The sequence below is a fragment of the Bombina bombina genome, chromosome 5, assembly GCF_027579735.1.
Source record: "Bombina bombina isolate aBomBom1 chromosome 5, aBomBom1.pri, whole genome shotgun sequence".
NCBI classification, from domain to species: domain Eukaryota; kingdom Metazoa; phylum Chordata; class Amphibia; order Anura; family Bombinatoridae; genus Bombina; species Bombina bombina.
The window spans coordinates 954,281,384-954,302,835 of NC_069503.1; positions in this window are offsets into that span (position 1 = coordinate 954,281,384).

The window sequence follows — 21,452 nt, forward strand, 5'->3', positions numbered from 1 at the left end:
AGCACCATGCTTTTTATTTAACATAAAATGCAATGTATTAAAGGGCCTTTAAAGTCATTGTACACTGCCCCACTGCCTTGCAAAATATATGCACACAAGATAAATGCTTTTAAAAGCATCTTGTAAATTATGTGTGTGTTCATATATACTGTATGTGTGTGTGTATAGATAGATAGATGGATAGATAGATAGATATAGATCGATAGATATTTGTATGAACAGATGATTAAACTAGCAAGATATGCATGTAAGTGCACAAATTATACTCAATTATCAATTGTTTAGAAGCAGCAAGATAATTCCAATAGATCTATTGTTAGGACAGGGATACATAAAATAAACATTTTTGGCACTGTTAAAGTCAAACAAAAAAATCAGCTCTTTTATTTTTCTTTAATAAGCAAAAAAATAAAATAAAATAGATTCAGCATAAAGGCCGTCCATAATGCTCTAAAATTCATGTAAAAGTTGGGTCTTTTTTTAAGACAAGTTATTTTGCAAGTTTTCCATATGTATTTTGCTGCATTTGAAATGCAGTTGTCTCTGTATCAATGAAAAATAATTATCTATGTACAATCTGGCATGTTCATCAGACTAAAAAGTAATTATTCATTAATTAAATATCAGGTAGATTACGAGTTATGCGCACTATAGGGAATTTAACAAACGCAACAAAAAGTTGCATTATTTTACCCTCTTTAGGCAGCCATTACAAGTTTTAAAACAGCCGGCTTGTGCGTGTGATATGGTTGTGTTGAGCTCCATACCGCACACACAATACAAGCGCTGTTTTGACGTGCTTGTGCACGCTTTCCCCATAGACATCAATGGGGAGAGCGGGTTAGAAAAAAACCTAACACCTGCAATTGCGGAATGAAAAGCTCCGTAACCCCTAATCTGCCGCTCCCAATAGCGCCACCACCTAAATAAATCTATTTACCCCTAATCTGCCGCTCCTGATATCATCGCCACTATACTAAAGTTATTAACCCCTATTCCCCTGCACCCCAACATCGCCCACACTATAATAAATCTATTAACCCCTATTCCGCCGCTCCCCGACATTGCAGCCACTAAATAAAGTTATTAACCCCTAAACCTCTGGCCTCCCACATCATTACCACTATAATACATACTACAATAAACCTATTAACCTCTAAACTGCCACCCCCCCACATCGCAACATCCTTAATTCAACTATTTTAACCCCTAAACCTAACCCTAAACGTAACCCTAACACCCCCCTACTTTAGCATAATTAAAATAGAGCTAAATTAAAGTTACAATTATTAACTAAATAATACCTATTTAAAACTAAATACATACTTACCTGTGAAATAAAACCTAAGCTAGCTACAATATAACTAATAGTTATATTGTAGCTTGCTTAGGTTTTTTTTCCCCACAGGTAAGTTTGTATTTATTTTAACTAGGTAGACTAGTTAGTAAATAGTTATTAACTATTATCCAAAACAATAAAAATTATTCCTATTCTAATACCCCTAAAGTTAACAGCTCTTTTGCTAAAAAGAAAATCAAACACCCCCTAACAGTATACAAACCCCCAAACCCACAAAATAATAAAAACTATCTAAAAAAATCCTAATCTACCCATTGCCCTGAAAAGGGCATTTGTATGGGCATTGCCCTGAAAAGGGAATTTAGCTCTTTTACGAAAAGCCCAAACCCTAAACTAAAAAAAAACCCACCCAAAAAAGTTACAAAAAAATCCTAACACTAACCCCCGAAGATCCACTTACAGTTGCTGAAGTCCCGCTTGAAGGATCTTCATCCCGGCGGCTCCATGTTCATCCAGGCGGCTCCATCTTCATCCAGGCGGCATCTTCTATCTTCATCCCGGCGGCGTCTTCTATCTTCATCCTGGCACGGAGCGGGTCCATCCTGAAGACATCTGGCGCGGAGCATCCTCTTCATACGGTCGCCGCCGTATACTGAATTTTCAATGCAAGGTACGCGATTCAAAATGGCGTCCCTTGCATTCCTATTGGCTGATTTCATTTTGGAAATTCAAATCAGCCAATAGGATGAAAGCTACTGAAATGCTATTGGCTGTTCAAATCAGCCAATAGGATCAGAGCTACTGAAATTCTATTGGCTATTCAAATCATGATGGAGCCGCCGGGATGAAGGTCCTTCAAGTGGGACTTCAGCAACTGTAAGTCGATCTTCGGTGGTTAGTGTTAGGATTATTTAAACTTTTTTGGGTGTTTTTTTTTTTTTAGTTTCGGGTTTGGGCTTTTTGTAAAATAGCTAAATGCCTTTTTCATGGCAATGCAAAAGAGCTAAATGCCCTTTTAAGGGCAATGCCCATACAAATGCTCTTTTCTGGGCAATGGGTAGCTTAGGTTTTTGTTAGAGTTAGTTTTTTTTATTTTGGGGGGTTGGTTGGGTGGTGGGTTTTACTGTTGGGGATCTTTGTATTTTTTTTACAGGGAAAAGAGCTGTTTAACTTAGGGCAATGCCCTACAAAAGGCCCTTTTAAAGGCTATTGTTAGTTTGTTGTAGGCTAGGGTTTTTTATTTTGGGTGGGCTTTTTTATTTTTATAGGGCTATTAGATTAGGTGTAATTCTTTTTTATTTTTGATAATTTCGTTTGTTATTTTTCGTAATTTAGTGTTTGTTATTTTTTGTAATTTAGTATTTTTTATTTTTTGTAATTAAATACTTTGTAATTTTTATCGTAGTGTTATAATTTTTTTAATGTGTATTTTAGTTTATTTAATTGGTAGTTAGTTTAAACTTAGTTTTTTTTAATTTGACAGGTAAGTTTTAATTTAATTTGAGATAGGGAAATTGTAATTTTAATATAAAGTAAGGGAAGTGTTAGGTTTAGGGGTTACTAGTTTAAATTAGTTTATTGCGATGTGGGGTGCTTTCGGTTTAGGGGTTAATAGTTTAATTTAATATATTTTGTTGTGGGGGCTTGCGGTTTAGGGCTTAATAGGTTTATTATAGTGGCGGTGGTGTAGGGCTTAATAACTTTAGTATCGTGGGGGCGATGTGGGCGGACAAAAGATTAGGGGTTAATAATATTTAAATAGTGTTTGCGATACGGGAGGGCGACGGTTTAGGGGTTAATAACTGTATTATAGTGGTGACAATGTCGGGGAGCGGTGGAATAGGGGTCAATAAATTGTATTACTGGCGACGATGTCGGGAGCAGCAGTTTGGGGTTAATAACTTTAATATAGTGTTTGCGATTCGGGAGGGCTTCGGTTTAGGGGTTAATAGGTAGTTTATGGGTGTTTAGTGTACTTTGTGACAGTTTAGCTATGAGTTTTATGTAACAGTTTTGTAGCGTAAAACTCATAACTACTACTCTGAGATTGCAAAACGGATTGTGTCGGTATATGCTGGAACGCAAGCTTTTTAGCCTCACCGCAAAACTTGTAATGACTGCGATATGGAAGTCCCATGAAAAAACTTAATTTTCACGTGTGCGGGACTGACGCGTTACAGGCTTAAAGGCTTGTGGTACAGCTATACCGAAAAGACTTGTAAACACTAACGCAAAACTTGTAATCTAGGTGTTAGTTTGTAGTGACACACTATTACGGTTTAATCAATTCTCTAAAAATATAATCTCTGGAACCCTTTTAGTAATTCAGAAACATTAATTGGACATTCCAAAATTTTAAGTAGTTCTCAAGGAACTCATAACTCTTTTACCATGGAATTCTCTTGACAGTAAAAAATGCAGAACTCAACACCAGTCACACTTCCTACCTCAACTCTAAAATTGCTACCTCGGGCTGTGAAGCAGCAGTTGTTATGTCTTTGCTCATTGTACATTACACAGAGAGTACCTCTTTGGGTCAATTATTTTTTAAGAACTTGTAATCATAAAACAATGGAATATGATTCCATGGTATTTATGGTTAAAAAAAGCCGTACATGTTTCCTGGTATCGAAATTAAAGGGACATTATGAACTAATTGTTTCTTTGCATAACTGTTTTGTAGATGATCTATTTATATAGCCCATAAAGTTTGTTTTTGTTTTTTTTTTAAAAATGTATAGTTTTGCTTATTTTTAAATAACATTGCTCTGATTTTCAGACTCCTAACCAAGCCCCAAGGTTTTATGAGAATACCGTCAGCTACCTTCTCCCAGCTTGCTCCTGTTTGTGTAAAGGGTCTTTTCATATGCAAAAGAAGGGGGGGGGGTCTTATTTCCCACTTGCAGTGGGCTTTCCAACTACCTTTTCAACAGAGCTAAACTGAGAGCTTCTAAGTAAGTTTTTAAACAGTTTTATACTGGATTTTTATATCAGTATCTGTGCATCTTATTCTTTGTAGTAGTGTCTATTACATGCAGTTATATGAAAATGAGTGTATACTGTCCCTTTAACATTTCGCACCTGATATTTCATTCACTGTTCATTTCAGATTCATTCACTGTTACTAAATCAGTGAAATAAATGTATTTTGCAATACTCTACACTAAAGAAATGTTCATGGTATTTTGATAGTTAATCCAATAACTAAGGTCAGGGTTTTACAAAGAAAGACTTGATGACCTAAATATATATAGCTTAGAGGAGAGAAAGAGAAGCAATATTATAGAAACCTTCAAGTATATTTAGAAACTTAAAGGGACAGTCTAGGCCAAAATAAACTTTCATGATTCAGATAGAGCATATAATTTTAAACAATTTTCCAATTTACTTTTATCACCAATTTTGCTTTGTTCTCTTGGTATTCTTAGTTGAAAGCTTAACCTAGGAGGTTCATATGCTCATTTCTTAGACCTTGAAGCCCACCTCTTTCAGATTGCATTTTAACAGTTTTTCACCACTAGAGGGTGTTAGTTCACGTATTTCATATAGATAACACTGTGCTCGTGCACGAGAAGTTATCTGGGAGCAGGCACTGATTGGCTAGACTGCAAGTCTGTCAAAAGAACTGAAAAAAGGGGCAGTTTGCAGAGGCTTAGATACAAGATAATCACAGAGGTTAAAAGTATATTATAAATGTGTTAGTTATGCAAACTGGGAAATGGGTAATAAAGGGATTATCTATCTTTTAAAACAATACAAATTCTGGTGTAGACTGTCCCTTTAATAAAGCTGAAATATTTTTCTGAAAAAAACACTAGGGCCAGATTATGAGGCAGGCAAAGGGCTTTAACATACGAATACATGTCTAAAGATAGATATGTATGTATAATTATATATATGTGTGTACATATGTGTTTATGTATTTATATGTGTGTTTATTCAAAGGGCATTGGAACCCTTTCAGTTAAATAGCTGAAAACTTGTAAATACATATTTATACAATATTCATATTTAATAAAGTGTTATATTTTGTATTTACTGTAAATATTTCACAATCCAATGTTCTGCACATAGCAGAATATGTTCTATGTATTTCTAAATACATATTCCTAATTATATATATATATATATATATATATATATATATACAGTATAGATATATATAGGTATAGATATATATTGCACAAAAATACCATCATATATATATATATATATATATAGAAATATGGATTTATGAATAAATATAACATATTCTGCTATATGAAGAAAATTGCAATGTGAGCTATTCAGATTTCCATGTCAGGGTAGTGCAGTTGAGAATATGCGATTGGGTTTGGCGCATGTAGGGTGTTTTTTTGCTCCATTTACTTCTACAGGGGAATATGTTAACACAATCGCAATATTCAAAGTTCGGCTTTTTGCGTGCATCGGATTAGCATGCAAGCGAAAACTTTTTACTTTCAAGTTGTAATAAGAGCACTACCTGACGCACGACTTACTTCTAGCGAGTTAGCTCGCAAGCGTGAGTGTTAAATACCACTCCACTTGTACTGTGGCCCTAGAATAGGTGTCAAATTGAAGGATAATTTGCAGAAGCACTTTTTTTATAGAAAGGTGGCAAAGACAAACTCTGTGGGTGACTTTGAGAATGCCTGAAATAAGCACAAGGCTATCCTACAAACTAATTTTAGGACAGACTTTATAGGCCTTTGGTTCTTAACTGCTGTAAAATCTGTTTAAAATGTTATACTATTATTTTTTTTTAACATTGATGAAAATAATTCAGCACCTCTTAGAAAAGAAAAATATTCTTTTTTTTGTACATTTGTTAAAGTGAAGGTCAATTTTGACGAATTAGTGCCCGGTTTTTAATAATCCTATTAAAAACAAGGGCACTTTAATTAATCAAAATTGATATTTTAAGCGTTTTTTTCAAAAACTTACCTTTTAATCCTGAGAGCTGTTGCAGCACTTCCTCCACCCGTCACAAACCCTCTTCGCGGGTCAAAAATGACGAATCCGGCTTCATCCAATCACGGCGTTACCTCAGGCCATGATCCCCCCGGGGGGAGAACACCGTGATTGGAGGAACCAGGATTAATCATTTCTGAAGTAAGCAGAGGTTTCCAACGGCCGGGGGAATCGATGGAGCAGCTTTCAGGATTCAAAGGTATGTTTTTGAAGAAAACTCTTGAAATGTCAATTTTGATGAATTAAAGTGCCTTTGTTTTTAATAGGATTATTAAAAACCGGGCACTAATTAGTCAAAATTGACCTTCACTTTAATTTCTCATGCTCACTTTAGTGCTATACAGATATGGGCAGAGACAGAATTTGCAACAAATTCCTATATATCATCATAAAATATTTACAATAGCAGTTTCAAAAGTCCTTCAACCTTTTTTTAAACTTATTTTTACATATGCTTTATAATGTACCATTTAATGAGAATTAAACTAAAACGGTAAACTAACATTTCGTATGGAGGGTCTTGTAACATGTAGTGGAAATTTTAAAATAGGTCTAGGTACTGGCACATTAGCAGTGACACAAGCCTCAGCTATTTTAGCAATATTTCCAGCCTTGTATATGCCAATAAAGTCATGTGGTTCTGACTTTATTTGTAAAGTTAAATTAAGGAACGATATTACGCAGACAAGCAAATATATTTGAACCCCCTGAAGATGGTTTTATGTATTACACATGGTTTTCAGAGATATAAAAAGCAAGGCTGGCCTAGTTATGTCAGAGTGGGACCAATCAGGCTGCATACAATTTTGGTTCTTTTTAGCAATGGGGGCTTCTTAATTATTAACTATTTGGTTGCCAGAGGACTTCAGTGCATGTTAATCCCTGATGCATGCATTCTTACATTAGAAACACCTACTATATTTATGTATGTATTTATTTATTTGCTTGTTTTCCTTTTTTTGAATAATGGTAGCTGTGGCTAGTTTTATCCCAAACCTTCTTCCTACATTGCATCACTCATTTTACCATAACTCCGAATTTTAGTTCAGGGATTTAAAATAAGTTATGGAGAACTGTTAGTGTGTGATTGGTACAATATAATCCACAGAAGATGGGGAAATGCAAGGTGAACATTGTAAGAATTCTTTATCTGAATATAGAACATTCCAAGTAGCAGATGACGGCATTGACAGGTGGAGCCAGATACCACCCAGGCTTGCTCTGTGTAGGTGGCTTCATGCTCCTACTTGACTCTAATAGTACAGAAAATCTTTATTTAAGTTTTATAGTGTTTCTTTTCCGATGTCAAATTGAAAAAGAAAAAAACATCCCTAGTTCCCTGTAACCTTTACAAGCTCTGTGCTGAATAGAATTGTCAATGAGATTTTATGAAAAAAGTGTTCAGAATTGTGCCCAGCAAGTCAAGTGCAGCTAAATGAGCAAATAATAGTGAGGATTAGCTCTGATTATATATAATATTTTGGAACGTTTATTTTTGTAAACTGTAAAGAAAATACCTTTACAACATGACAAAAACATTATTCAAAGTACCATTCAGTGTACCATAAAATTGGTTTCCCCTTAATGTGTTTTCAATGACTTGTTATACCAGCAGCAGAGTATAAAATGTAAGGGAAATTGATTCTTTATGTTTATTTTTGCATATGAATCATACATTTTTGCTCAGTGAAAACACAATCCAGTCAATCGGGTGGAGCTTGCAGAAAGAGCCTTATTGTATCTATTTTTCTTTACCTAAATGCCTCCTTATCTTATCTGTTTGTCTATACACAAAAGATGATACTCCGAGAGGGCAATTGAAAATTAACATTTTAGTACCTGTCTTTCCTAGTCCTTACTGGGCACCTGATAATTCTTGTTTACATACCTTTTCTTTAGATAAGTATGTTTTCAATATAGATAAAGGAGCTATTTGTAAACCATTTAATGCACTCCAGCATGTAAAATGGATCACTGGGAACACACGAAAGTGGAGAAAATTTTACTATGCAATGTCCCTTTAAGCCTTTAAAAAATGAAAAAAATTTTGGTGCAAGCTTTGTATTCACTACAACTTTTTGTGTTTGTTGAGTTAAAAATCTGCATGCAGTGGATTAAAGATCTATGTGCACATTAAGGGGTGAGTGACCTTTGTGGTTACACATACACCATGTTACGCACTAGCAAAAATGCCTCCTTTCTTTACAAATATAGCAACAACCTTTCTAAGAAAGACAGTGCTTGGCACTGTGCAAGCTAAGCATTTTTTTGCCCTTGCGCAGCAGCACTTCTTTCTTGCAACAGTCATCTCGGAAAGACCACCATTTTAAAGGAAAGTATTGGCAGCACTTGCAATACAAAGAATAAATGCGAGGAAGCATTTTTTTACAGAAAGGTGGTGGATACATGGTATATACTTCCAATAGAGGTGGTAAACACAATGCCTGGGACATGTATAAGGCTATTATTATTATTATCAGGTATTTGTAGAGCACCAACCGATTCTGCAGCACAATAAGCATAGGAAGTATACAAGATAACATTTATAGTGACCAAATAGGTAGAGGACCCTGCCGAGAGTTTCACTGTAGTCGGCTCTTATGAAGGTGATCTGCAAACAGCTGGGCTTATAGGTTTACATGCTAAGGAGTTTAAGGGGATCGTAATGGAGTTAGATAAGTTAGTGTAGTTTGTATGCATCCCTGAATAGTACAGTCTTTAGGGAGCTATTGAAGCTTACAAAACTAGGGGAAAGTCTTGTGGAGCGAGGCAGAGAGTTCCACAAGGTGGGAGCCAGTCTGGAGAAGTCCTGTAAATGGGATTGTGAGGAGATAACAAGAGAGGAGGAGAGGAGGAGATTGTGAGCAGAGCGAAGGGGACGGGAGGGAGAGTATCTGAAGACAAGGTCTGAGATATAGGAGGGGAGAAGTGCAGTTGAGGGCTTTGTATGTCAGAGTGAGGATTTTGTGTTTAATCCTGGAGGCAAGAGAAAGCCAGTGAAGGGATTGGCAGAGAGGTGCAGCAGATGAAGGGCGATGTGTAAGGAAGATGAGCCTGGCAGAGGCATTCATTATGGATTGTAAAGGAGCTAGGCGGCAGCTAGGGCGACCTGAGAGGACGGAGTTGCAGTAGTCGAGGCGGGAGAGGATGAGAAAGTGGATTAAAATCTTAGTTGTGTCTTGTGTAAGGAAATGTCTAATTTTAGAGATGTTTTTTAAGGTGGAAGCGGCATGATTTAGCCAAGGACTGAATGTGAGGAGTGAAAGAAAATAAGTGAGTTTACACTGAATAAGTAATATGGGTAGACTTGATGGGCTTTTTGTTTCTTATCTACCATTAAATTCTATGTTTCTGAAGACCTAAATTAAAAATAGGTAAGCACCACTAACTACAGAAAACTTATTTTTTTGTGTGTGTTATGCCGCCCAAGGGTAAAATATGTAAAATCACAGCTATTGTTGGGGGATACATCAATAGTCTATGAGTGTTACTGGCAGCTAAGGGGGCAAAAATTAAGCTCTACATGTGTTTCGAACAAAAAAAGGAGGTAAATTATCTGCCTGTAATAATGGCAGGCTGGCAGCTAAGGTTATGTGATCACTGTTCTATAGTTCTGAAAGGGGTTACATCTTTGTTATTCGCTTAGCTTACAAGTCAGCAGGACTTAGACCTCCTCAGAGGATTACGACTCATTCCACTAGAGCGGTGGCTTCCTCTTGGGCCTTTAAGAACGAGGCCTCTATGGATCCGATTTGTAAGGCGGCTACCTGGTCCTCCTTACATACTTTTTAAAAATTCTACAAGTTTGACGTTTTTGCTTCATCCGAAGCAGCTTTTGGGAGAAAGGTTTTACAGGTTGTGGTGCCCTCAGATTAGGGTCTACCTTTCTTTTACCCCTCCCGTTATCATTCAGTGTCCTCTAGAGCTTGGGTATAGTTTTCCCAACAGTAAGGAATGATGCAGTGGAATTTCCTCATATTAAGAAGGAAACATAAATTATGCTTACCTGATAATTTCATTTCCTTCTGTAAGAGAGAGTCCACGGCTCCCATCCGTATACTCCGATGGGTGGATCAAAATTTGTTTTTCTCTTCCGGCACAATTTATACCCTGATATTTCTCCTACTGTTCCTTGTTCCCTTGGCAGAATGACTGGGATATGAGGGAAATAGGGGGAGTATATAAGCCTTTGGCAGGGATGTCTTTGCCTCCTCCTGGTGGTCAGGTTCAGTATTTCCCAACAGTAAGGAATGATGTCACGGACTTTCCTCATACAGAAGGAAATGAAATTATCAGGTAAGCATAATTTATGTTTTTGCATAAATTTCCATTTTATCTAATATTTTATGATTTGATATTTGCAACTCTTTTTTTCTACATTGTACTGTATAACATTTTTCATGTAGACTTTTTAAAGGACATTGTATGTTTGATAGCAGAATTAATGGTTTGTGCAGTAGTTTATATTTGATTTACTTTAGTTTGAAAACCCTAGAGTTGATGTTAAATTGAGTACAAAATCTAAAAATGATAGGAGTGTGAAATGACTCAGCTCTGAAAGGTTTGACGTCAGTGGGTATTTTTGTAGATAAATTATTTGATAAGTTTTTTTGCTGGACTAGAACCTACACTATATTTAAAGAAAAGCTTGCAGCTATCCATTTACAACTAGCAAAAAGGAAGAGCTATATATATTTTGTATGATATTTGGTGTCACAGTCTTGTGTTAACATCAGGGCCATCCTTACATTTGTGGGGCCCTGGGCAAGACAGATTTGTCGGGCCCTCAGCCAGCAAGCTTACTCCCCTCCCCCCGCATTCCTTGCCCCCTGTATGGCTCACCCCTGTCCTAACATTCAACATTCATATATAGTGTTACCTATATAAAGAATAACACTATATATTATACCTCCTAATACAATAACATTTCTTCACTAAATACAGGATGTATATTGCACCTTCTCATGCCCTCACCCTAGACATTCATATTCATGCATATAAAAATAAAGATACAATAAATCTGTGCTCATAATCATAAGCGACATGGGCCTCTAGTTATCAAGCCGTCAACCTCAAATACGCTGGAATTCCACAGCGTATTTGTGGCGAGGCTGATTCGCTTAAGTTATCAAGCCCTATACACCGGCAAAAGTAGAATTTTGTGACGTAAGCTTCGATCCGCCGGACTCAGTCCGACACAGATCGATTCTTACGTCACTCCAGATGTTCCGAACGCAAGTTCGGCACAATCTGACTACTTTTGCTAGTTATCAAATGACTAGCAGGTACGCTCGGCACTTTTCCGGCCCAGCGTACCTGGTTTTCAATCCGCCGCCCTGGAGGTGGCGGATCCCATGGGAATCAATGGGAGTCTGACCATAGCGAAAGTTCATGTTCGCTGCTGCCCGATATCCCATTGATTCCTATGGGAGATGTCTGCACCTAACACCCTAACATGTACCCCGAGTCTAAACACCCCTAATCTGCCCCCCCTACACCGCTGCAACTAAATAAAGTTATTACCCCCTAAACCGCCACTTCCGGACCCCGCCGCAACTATATTAAACATGTTAACCCCTAAACCGCCGCTCCCGGAGCCCACCGCCACTCTAATAAACTTATTAACCCCTAAACCGCCGCTCCTGGACCCAGCCGCAACTATAATAAATATGTTAACCCCTAAACCGCCGCTCTCGGATCCCGCCGCCACCTACATAATACTTATTAACCCCTATCTTGCCCCCCTATACCGCAGCCACCTATAATACATTTATTAACCTCTATCCTGCGGATCCCGTACCCCGCCACAATTAAATAAATTGTTTAACCCCTAAACCGCCACTCCCGGACCCCGCCGCCACCTATATTAAATTTATTAACCCCTAATCTGCCCCCCCTACACCGTCGCCACCTATAATAAATGTATTAACCCCTATCCTGCCCCCCCTATACTTCCTCCATCTATATTAAACTAATTAACCCCTAAACCTAAGTCTAACACTAACCCTAACACCCCCTAACATAAATATTATTTTAATAAATCTAAATAAAAATTAATCTTATTTAGAACAGTATAGTATAGTGTGGGTACTTAGTGACAGCTTATCAATAAAGCTGTAGAAAAGCCGAAGAGCAGCGAGATCGGATGAGTGATAACTATCACAGTCCGCTGCTCATTGCCCCGTACTTGGTGCGCGGCTTTTTGACAGCTTTTTTGATAACTTTTGCGAATGTATTCAGGTCCGCGGCGGCGATGTGAGGCGAGCATATTGGGGCCGGCGAAGGCAGGTACGTACGGAGCTTGATAACTAGAGGCCATGATATCTAACTTCTTGGTGCCATGCATTGAATGTATTTTTAGACTTAAATGTCCTAGACAGCATTTGACACTAAACCGGCACATGAGTCACACAGACCTACCCCAAACCACTGAAATTCCCCTCAAGGATGTCGTTAATCCCGTCCCCGAAATGTCAAAGCCTCAGTGCCCCCATTTCCAGTTTACACACATTGGCACATTTTGTTTTTGTGTTGTGCTGGCCACTGGGAAATCTGCTATACCTCAAAACCTACCCCAACAATTTCAGCTCATATTTGCCCCGTATATTTATCATAATCAAAAAGCCATGAACACATGGAGGAGTCATGCACCCCCACAATAAAATGGGAGATCATAAATTTGTCATTTTAAGAGCATAAGAATGAGAGGCATCATACCATCAAAAATGTTTTGCTGCCTTACTAATTAGAAGTAATATCTCTAGCGAGGATCTGTATTCTGGAATTTAGAAAAAATTTTTTTAGGGGTGGCTTGATCATCTTTTTAAGAAGGGCTGTGCATATGAAGGTCCATCTTTATGTTGTGCAAAATAAAATTCAACAGCACTACTGCTTAAAAAAAAAGGTCAGCGGAAATATGGGACACATATGGTGGAATTGCACTAAACTTAACCCTTTCTGTAAGGATGTAATATCCCAATCTGAGAAACTGCTGGGCATAAATATTCCTCCAGACCCGCTAATATGGCTCTTAAACAAAGCTTCCAAAAAACTACTTACAACACATTCTGCCATACTCCAAATTGCGTGTAAAAGTGCTAAAGTGCTAATTGCCCAATTTTGGAAACAAAGCCAATCTCCAACCATAGCTCAATGGGTTGATACTATACATAAAACTATACAATTAGAGGAATACCATTATATGAAAAAAATGCGCAAAGACATTTTTCATGAGTTACTCTTTATTTGGGAAGATTACATACACAACAAATATAGTACATGATTTGATGACATAAGACACAAATTTGTATCAACTTTGAGATCATCTTGGGTGGGTATGTGGGCGAGATATGTTCCATGGGATTTACAATGCAGTTGACCATCCTTTTCCTTTCTTCTTTCTATTTCTTTTCCTATTTCTTTTCTACCTAAAAATTCAGAACCAAATGAGGTTATTGTTAGAAATAATGGACACTCGCCTGGGAGACTTCCTGTTGGGGGTGGAGCTTTTCACGCTGGTAGTGATCCTTCACAGCGGGTGTGTACAGGCAGCTCCCGCGGTATCATCTCCCCCCGCCATCAGCCCCGAGGCCCTATACACTCAAAGGGCTTGTTTTGGGCACGTAGCTGTCGAGCAGCTGGAGCTGGGGAAGTCCCAAGAGGTGCGGTGTTGCCGTGGAGAGGCAGGAAAGCGCAGACAGGAGCCAAGCATAAAGAGGTCGTGGGTGTGAGAACCGGCATACGGCCAGGAGCAGAATCGATACCTAAACAGCGTGCAAGCTGTTGAACCCGTATACAACCTATTGCATTTGACCTGATAAGTGGAGTGGGGTTGCTGACACATGGAGGGATCCGAATGTCACCCCCAATCTCGTGGGTCGAGGATACAGCCGGATGTAAGGTAGCAGCTGCAGTAGCCGGAGTGTGCACGCAATGAAAAGACACCTTCGTGGCTGGATTACACCTGCACGTACGCGCTTAGCCTGGATCTAAGTGTGTGGAGCCTGTTTGTTGGTGCCATATCAGCTGGATACCGCAAGTATTTGAGAGATACATTTAATTATTGTATTTACTGTGCTCAGTGAACGGTCAATCTTGAAGGGGCCTCATGAAATAACTAGTAATGCTTAAAAAAGTGGTGTCCTGTTAAAGGAAAAAAAAAAAAAAAAAGAGGAAATCTTGAAAACAGATACTAACTTTTTAAGCTTTTTAGGCTGCATTAGGCCTGCTATTTAAAAGAAAAGATAACAACTACCCTAGAGACGCTTCTGAACAGTTGGCTTTTTGGGGCCAACTCTACTGCTAAATGTTTAAAGGAGCCTTGTGAAAAGAGACGTTACATTATAGTTGGAAACTACAACTTAAGACTGTGATCATACTTTGGGTTTTTTTTTCTAGCATTAGGGGAGTTGTAGTTATCAACACTCTCCCTTCCAGGTTGAATTTGTAGTATTCTTGCAGTATCCTTGAATAACTGAAATGTTATAAATAGGTGTTACATGTAAACTTGCTACCTGTTATAAAGGGTTAAAGATATTAAAGTGTGAGTGGAAGTGTGAGCTAAGGACAAGACAATAGTGAGTAGGGTTACTAGAGTAACAGAGTGTCTATTAGATCAAGTAGAGCTAATATAATCAACAGAGCTAACAAAGCCAGAGTGGAAGCAATATAACACTGGTATTTTTTTTCAGAGGTTAAGTAGGTATGCATTAATTAAGGGAAGTGTTTAAATATTTAAGACCTAGGTGAAATATTGCATTGCTTAGCCAAAAAGAGATAGCACAAAAGAAAAAAAAAAAAAAAGAAAGAAAGAAAAAAAACCAGGTTTGCCCAAATTTTCTGAAAATATCTTGTTGAAAATATTTTGTATTTAGGATTATTGCTTTTGAAAGAGGTTGATAGAGGTTGAATATAACCCTCTGCTGAGTGAATTGGTGTAATATAGCAGAGGGAGTCCCAAAAAGAGTATATGTAAATTGTATAAGGAGGTACTGGGGTATTCCCGGGTGTAAAAGGTCATAGAGCTTCTAGATATAAAAAGCTTCTGATCTTAAAATAGGGTGGCATCTTACACAATTACACACTTAATTACACATAAAAAAAAAAAAAAGTATAAAAAGGAAGGAAAAGAAAAGGGAAAAAGGAAAGAAAAGAAAGGGAAAAAGGTAATTAACACATATACAGGTTGTTTTAATATCTGGAACAATAGGTTCCTGGTTTAAATTTTTTGTTTCATTTTATTCACTGGCACACATAATGTGATTGGTGTGTTTTTCACGTATTATAAGGTATTAAAAAAGAGTAAAAAGTGTTCTTTTTCACTTACACAAGGGGCTTTTGATAAAAGCTTTTTTATGGAAAAATTTATTACACAAGGTAAACACAGTTCACCTATAATGCCCCCTAAAATAAAAGATCGGAAACCGAAAGCTTTAGATGTCAGTTCAGATGCAAATATAGAGTTGGTTAATTCCCAGATAGACTTCCAGCGAATTATGACTCAATTAACGGAGCTTTTCTCGCCCCAATTTAGCGAAATTAAAAAAGAGCTGGCGGATATTGCTATTAATATTATGACCCTCTCTACAGAAGTAAGACAATTTTCAAATAGGCTTTCAGAAGCCGAGAACAGAATATCAGAGCTAGAGGATTTAACTAACTCTCATGATACCCAAATCCATGCGCAAGAATCTCAAATTAATATGTTACAAAACCGTCTGGAGGACATGGAAGATCGCTCCAGACGAAATAATATCAGAATTGTAGGGCTGCCAGAAACACCAGAATATAATGACTTAATGAATTTTACGTCTATAATATTGCAGCAGGCCCTGGGACTACCGTCCTCACAACTTCCATTAACAGTAGAGAGAGCGCATAGGATTGGCCCCCTCAAAAATAGCATAAATGGCTCAATTAGAAATAGGGTATGTATAGTCAAATATCTAAAGTTTCAGGATAAAATTGAAGTCCTACGACTATACAAGAAACATGAGTCTTTTGTAATAGCCAATAACAGATTGTTATTATTTCAAGATTTCTCTACGGAGACCTCTGCAAAAAGGAAAGTAATGGCCCCTTACTGTACACAGTTTATTAAGAAAGGGCTTAAAGCTCGCTTAATGTATCCCGCAAAGATTGTAATAGATTTACAGGACAAGAGAATTACCCTTAATAATATAGAAGAAGCTCAGGAATTTGCAGCTAGAAATTAAGATATATGCAAGTAGTGGTAGGGTCAAGTTTTCTAAACTGAATATGTTATAAAAATGTTTAGTTATGCAAAAGTATTGTGGGTTTACCAGAATTAATCTTGCTAAAAAATTTTTGGCCGATTTAACGGAAAAACTTGGCAGCTGGGACTGCGCATTTCCTGAACAGTTACGTGTTTTTATGTTTTTTGTTTTTGTTTTTTTTTTTGTTTTTTTTCTCTCTCTCGGTGCCCTCTCTCTCTCTCTCCCCCTCCTCTTACCCCAAGTTCATTGGTATGTTTTGGTCAGTGTACTTTTTTAGTAGACACTGAATGAGTTTTGATAAAAAACTTAAATTTCTCTCTTGGAATGTAGGAGGTATTACCTCGCCAATGAAACGTAAATTGATTATAAAATCCTTAGCTAACCACCACCCAGATATAGTGTTCCTACAGGAGACACATTTAAAGGAATCAGAGATATTGAAACTCAAAATAAAATGGGTAGGTGAGGTCTTGGCCACCCCGGTAAAAAATAGGAAAGCAGGAGTCGCTATACTATTACATAAAAACTTAGATTACAAAATTAAAAAAATTCAATTAGATCCGGAGGCCAGATTTATTATTGTGCAATTAGCGATTAACAATATTAACTTTGTGTTGTGTAATATTTATGGGCCAAATGTGCATACTCCCATGTTTTGGCAGAAAATTAAAGTTAAGTTATTCCCTTTTGCCGCTCAGAATCTTATTTTAGGGGGAGATTTTAATATTGCAATAAACCCAGAATTAGACAGATTTTCGCAGAAAAAATCTAGTGATTATAAAAAACGTGCAAAATGCTTGAAACAACTCTGTCATAAACTTAAACTTATAGATAGTTGGCGTATAGAGAATCCAGATGCTAGAATATTTTCGTGCGAATCCAAGGTTCATCGCACATTTTCAAGAATTGATATGTTTCTAATTTCAGAGTCTCTCTCTATTTTACCAGTTATCCCAGAGATTGCTGATATTATTATTTCAGATCATGCTATTATATCTCTTGCCTTTTCTGCCTTAGCCAAACCAAGAGATAGGAATCAAAATTTTATATTTCCACGTTTTTTGCTAAATAATCCTAGATTTAATGCCTGGCTAAAACAAAAGTGGAAGGACTTTGTTACTTTTAATATTTCCTGTATTAATAAGATAGAAGTATTTTGGGAAACATCAAAAGCGGTATTAAGAGGAGAAAGTAAATCTTATATGAATGCTTGGAATAAGAAAAATAGAACAGTCGAAATACAAGCCGCAAACCATGTTAAAAATGCTTTCAAAAGATATTATAATGAAAAATCCCTAAATAACTGGAAAAAATATTGTGATGCTAGAAATAATCGGGATGTGATGCTTAAAAAGAAGTCTTATAGGGAAGAACTTAAATTGAATCTAAAGTTTAAAGGATTTCAGGGTATATCAGCTAAGCATCTAGCTAACTTAATGAAAAATAGGACAAGTAAAAACTATATTACAGCAATAAAGGCGGGTGGGGATAGATTCACCGATCCGGATAAGATCAGGAAGGTATTTCATAGCTTTTATCAAAAGTTATATAATCAAGCGGATATTAACCTTACAAATTTAGAGAGTTTTCTAACCAAATTTTCTCTACCTCAGATTTCTAAAGAAAGCCTATTAGAACTAAATGCTCCTATCTCAAGGGAAGAAATCACTAAAGCAATACAAAAAACTAAAATTAAATAAAGCAGCAGGGCCTGATTTTTTACCTGCGGAATTCTATAAAATATTATCACAAGAAATTAATTATACCCTTGAAAGACTTTATAATGAATATTTTTCCAGAAATAACACCATGTCTAATTCTTTCACGGCTGCAAATATAACTTTAATACCAAAGAAAGATAAAGACCCAGAGGACCCAGCATCCTATAGGCCAATCTCGGTTCTCAACGTAGATTACAAAATATTGACCTCAATTGTTGCAGCTAGATTGATGAAAGGATTAGAAGAAATCATAAACCCGGATCAAACGGGGTTTATGCATGGAAGGAGTTCCGCCAAAAATATTCGCAAAACTGTTATGTTCTTAGATTACATGTGGAATAGGGATAAAGCTAGTAAAAAGAGAAGTTATTCAGATCTTGCCCTTCTTACCGTGGACGCAGAAAAGGCTTTCGATTCCATCACCTGGCAGTATTTATTTCAAGCATTAGAGCAAGCAGGGTTCCAAGAGCAATTTGTATATTTTGTTCATAAAATTTATAGGAATCCAGTATCATATTTATTGATTAATGGCGCAGTTTCTCCTAAAATTATACTTGGAAGGGGAACAAGGCAAGGATGCCCCTTGTCCCCCCTGCTCTTTAATATTGCATTAGAGCCACTGGCCATCTGCTTAAGGGATAAGTTGAGTGGGATTTCGTTGGGATCAGAAAAACTGAAATTATTGTTATATGCAGATGATCTTTTATTATTTCTTGATAAAACAGCATATCATATACCGCTAATTTTACAAATCTTTGCTGACTTTAGCTCCTTTTCGGGATATAAAATTAATTTTGGGAAAAGTGAATTAATGTGGGTTGTAAAGTCAAGGATTAGCTGCCCTGTCCACCCATTTAAAACAGTAGACCAGTTTAAGTATCTGGGTATAATACTGCGTAGGAATCCACAAAAATGGTATAATTTGAACTTTTGTCCACTATTACAGAAAATTAAGAACAACTTAGAAGTTTGGGCCTCCTTCCCATTGTCTATATCAGCCCGCGTGAACCTAATTAAATCAATTGTGTTTCCACAGCTTCTATATCCATTACAAAATCTACCCCTATTTTTTACTAATAGTGATCTGAGGAAACTTGAACAACTTCAGGCTAAATTTATTTGGGGAAATAAGAAAGTGCGTATATCACCGGGGAGATTGACACAACAAAAACATTTTGCCGGTTTAGCTCTCCCAAATATAAGATTATATAATATCTCCACCCTAGTTAAATTTGCACTAGATTGGATCACGGACTCTAATAACTTTGCTACTATTGACCTTGAAAATTATTGTGTAGCGCCCTTTTCATTAAAAGCGCTTTTACATGGGGTAATTAAGGACCTTCCCTCTAAAGTAGCAGTACTACTTTCAATTAAAAATGTACTAATAGCATGGCAGAAATGTTGTAAGATTATGGAGGTGAATCCTCATTTTTCTAAATTTTTACCTATAAGAGGTAACCCAGAATTCACGCCAGGTATTCAGTATAAAGTTTATAAACAATGGGAGGAGACTGGACTGGTTTGGGTGGCACAGATATTGGGTAATAATCAACAAATATGTTCATCAGAGCTTCTTTTTCAACAATTTAATTTGCCTAGAAATAATATGTTTGCGTACTTCCAGCTTCGTCATTTTGTAATAAATTGCTCCAGTATTAGGGATTATATCATAGCCTGGAAGGAGATTGAGGAGTGTATAGATAAGTTTAAAAGTGGCAATACGTCAATATCTCTGATTTATGAGGCAATGCTTGATAAACAGGGTATGTTATTTCTGGAAAAAATAATCAAAAGGTGGGAAGGTGTGTTCCCGACAGTAGACGTGGATATGATTAAGCAGAGTTTCTCTTTAATTAATAAACGCGTAATTGCTGTGGGCTGGAAAGAGTCACATTTTAAACTTGTAAATAATTATTATTTCTCCCCATTAAGGATGGCACAATGTTATCCGGCACAAGCCTTTGCATGCTCGCGATGTCTATATCCAAATGCCAATGTGGCTCATATGTTATGGCAGTGCCCTAAAATAAGACAATTATGGTTAAAAATTCAGTATTGGGCTAAACAGTGTCTGGATTTAGACATCCAATTGACTCCGGAAATAGTCTTTTTTTTTAAAATTGAGACCCAGATAAAACCCATACTACTAACTCGGCTTATAATAATTATCCTTACAGTCAGATCTCATATTTTTAAGAAATGGCGGCTGCCCAAGGCCCCATCATTTATTAGTTTTCTTAAAGCGATTCAGTCCCAGATTATATTTGAATCATTCTACACACAATACACTTCAGAAAAACGGATCGGTGAGTTTATTCTCACCTGGCTTCCAGTTATCAAATCCTATTCATTAGACGTACAGAAAAATATTTTAGCGCCTTTTTTAAGTTTGCAGTGTTTCGCTGACTTAGTGCTACATGGAGAATTTCCCCCGTTGTGGGTATCAAATTTCAGGGAGGTTGAATAGGGTAGAGAAGGGGATCTTCGATAGTGAGGGGGGGAGAGAGATCGGTACGAGCTTTTTTTTTTTTTTTTTTTTTCTCTCAAAGTTCTCCCTTAGCGAAGGATAGATGAGACATATAAGTCTAGGGTCCATGTTGTTGTTTTTAGCTTGGTTAACTGAAGTTTAAGATGACCAATTCTTTAATATTTTTTTCTATGATTATTTTTATGGACCTTATTAACGGTATAGCTAAAGGTATTTGTGCATTTTTCTGTTGTTTTTGGTTAATTTTGTTTTGTAATTTTCATGTTTATTGTTATGATTTCTTTTATGTTATTAAGTGGAAAATGATGTAATAAAAAGAATATATATAAAAAAAAAAAAAAGAAATAATGGACACTCAATTAATAATTTGTCTACTTTGATGGACTCGGTGTATTGTTATTTGTCCATGAGATGTGTATGTTTGTATGTTCTGCAATACCTCAATGAAAAAAAAACATAACAACTTTCCAAGGGATCTGTTGTACCAATTTATATAAAAAAAAAAGTCCTACACTGATGTGTAATGTTCATGTACAACTGTACATGAGCATTACATCTCCATAACATACTTTTGTTCTTTTTAAAGGGACATAAAACAAGTTGGGATAGAAACAAAATATAATAATATGTAATTTATACTGCAGTGCCTCACCATTAACCCTTTCTTTTTAGTTTCTGAATTGTAAAGCTCTAACTCCCCCCACACATTTCCTTCTATGGCTGTATCTATATCT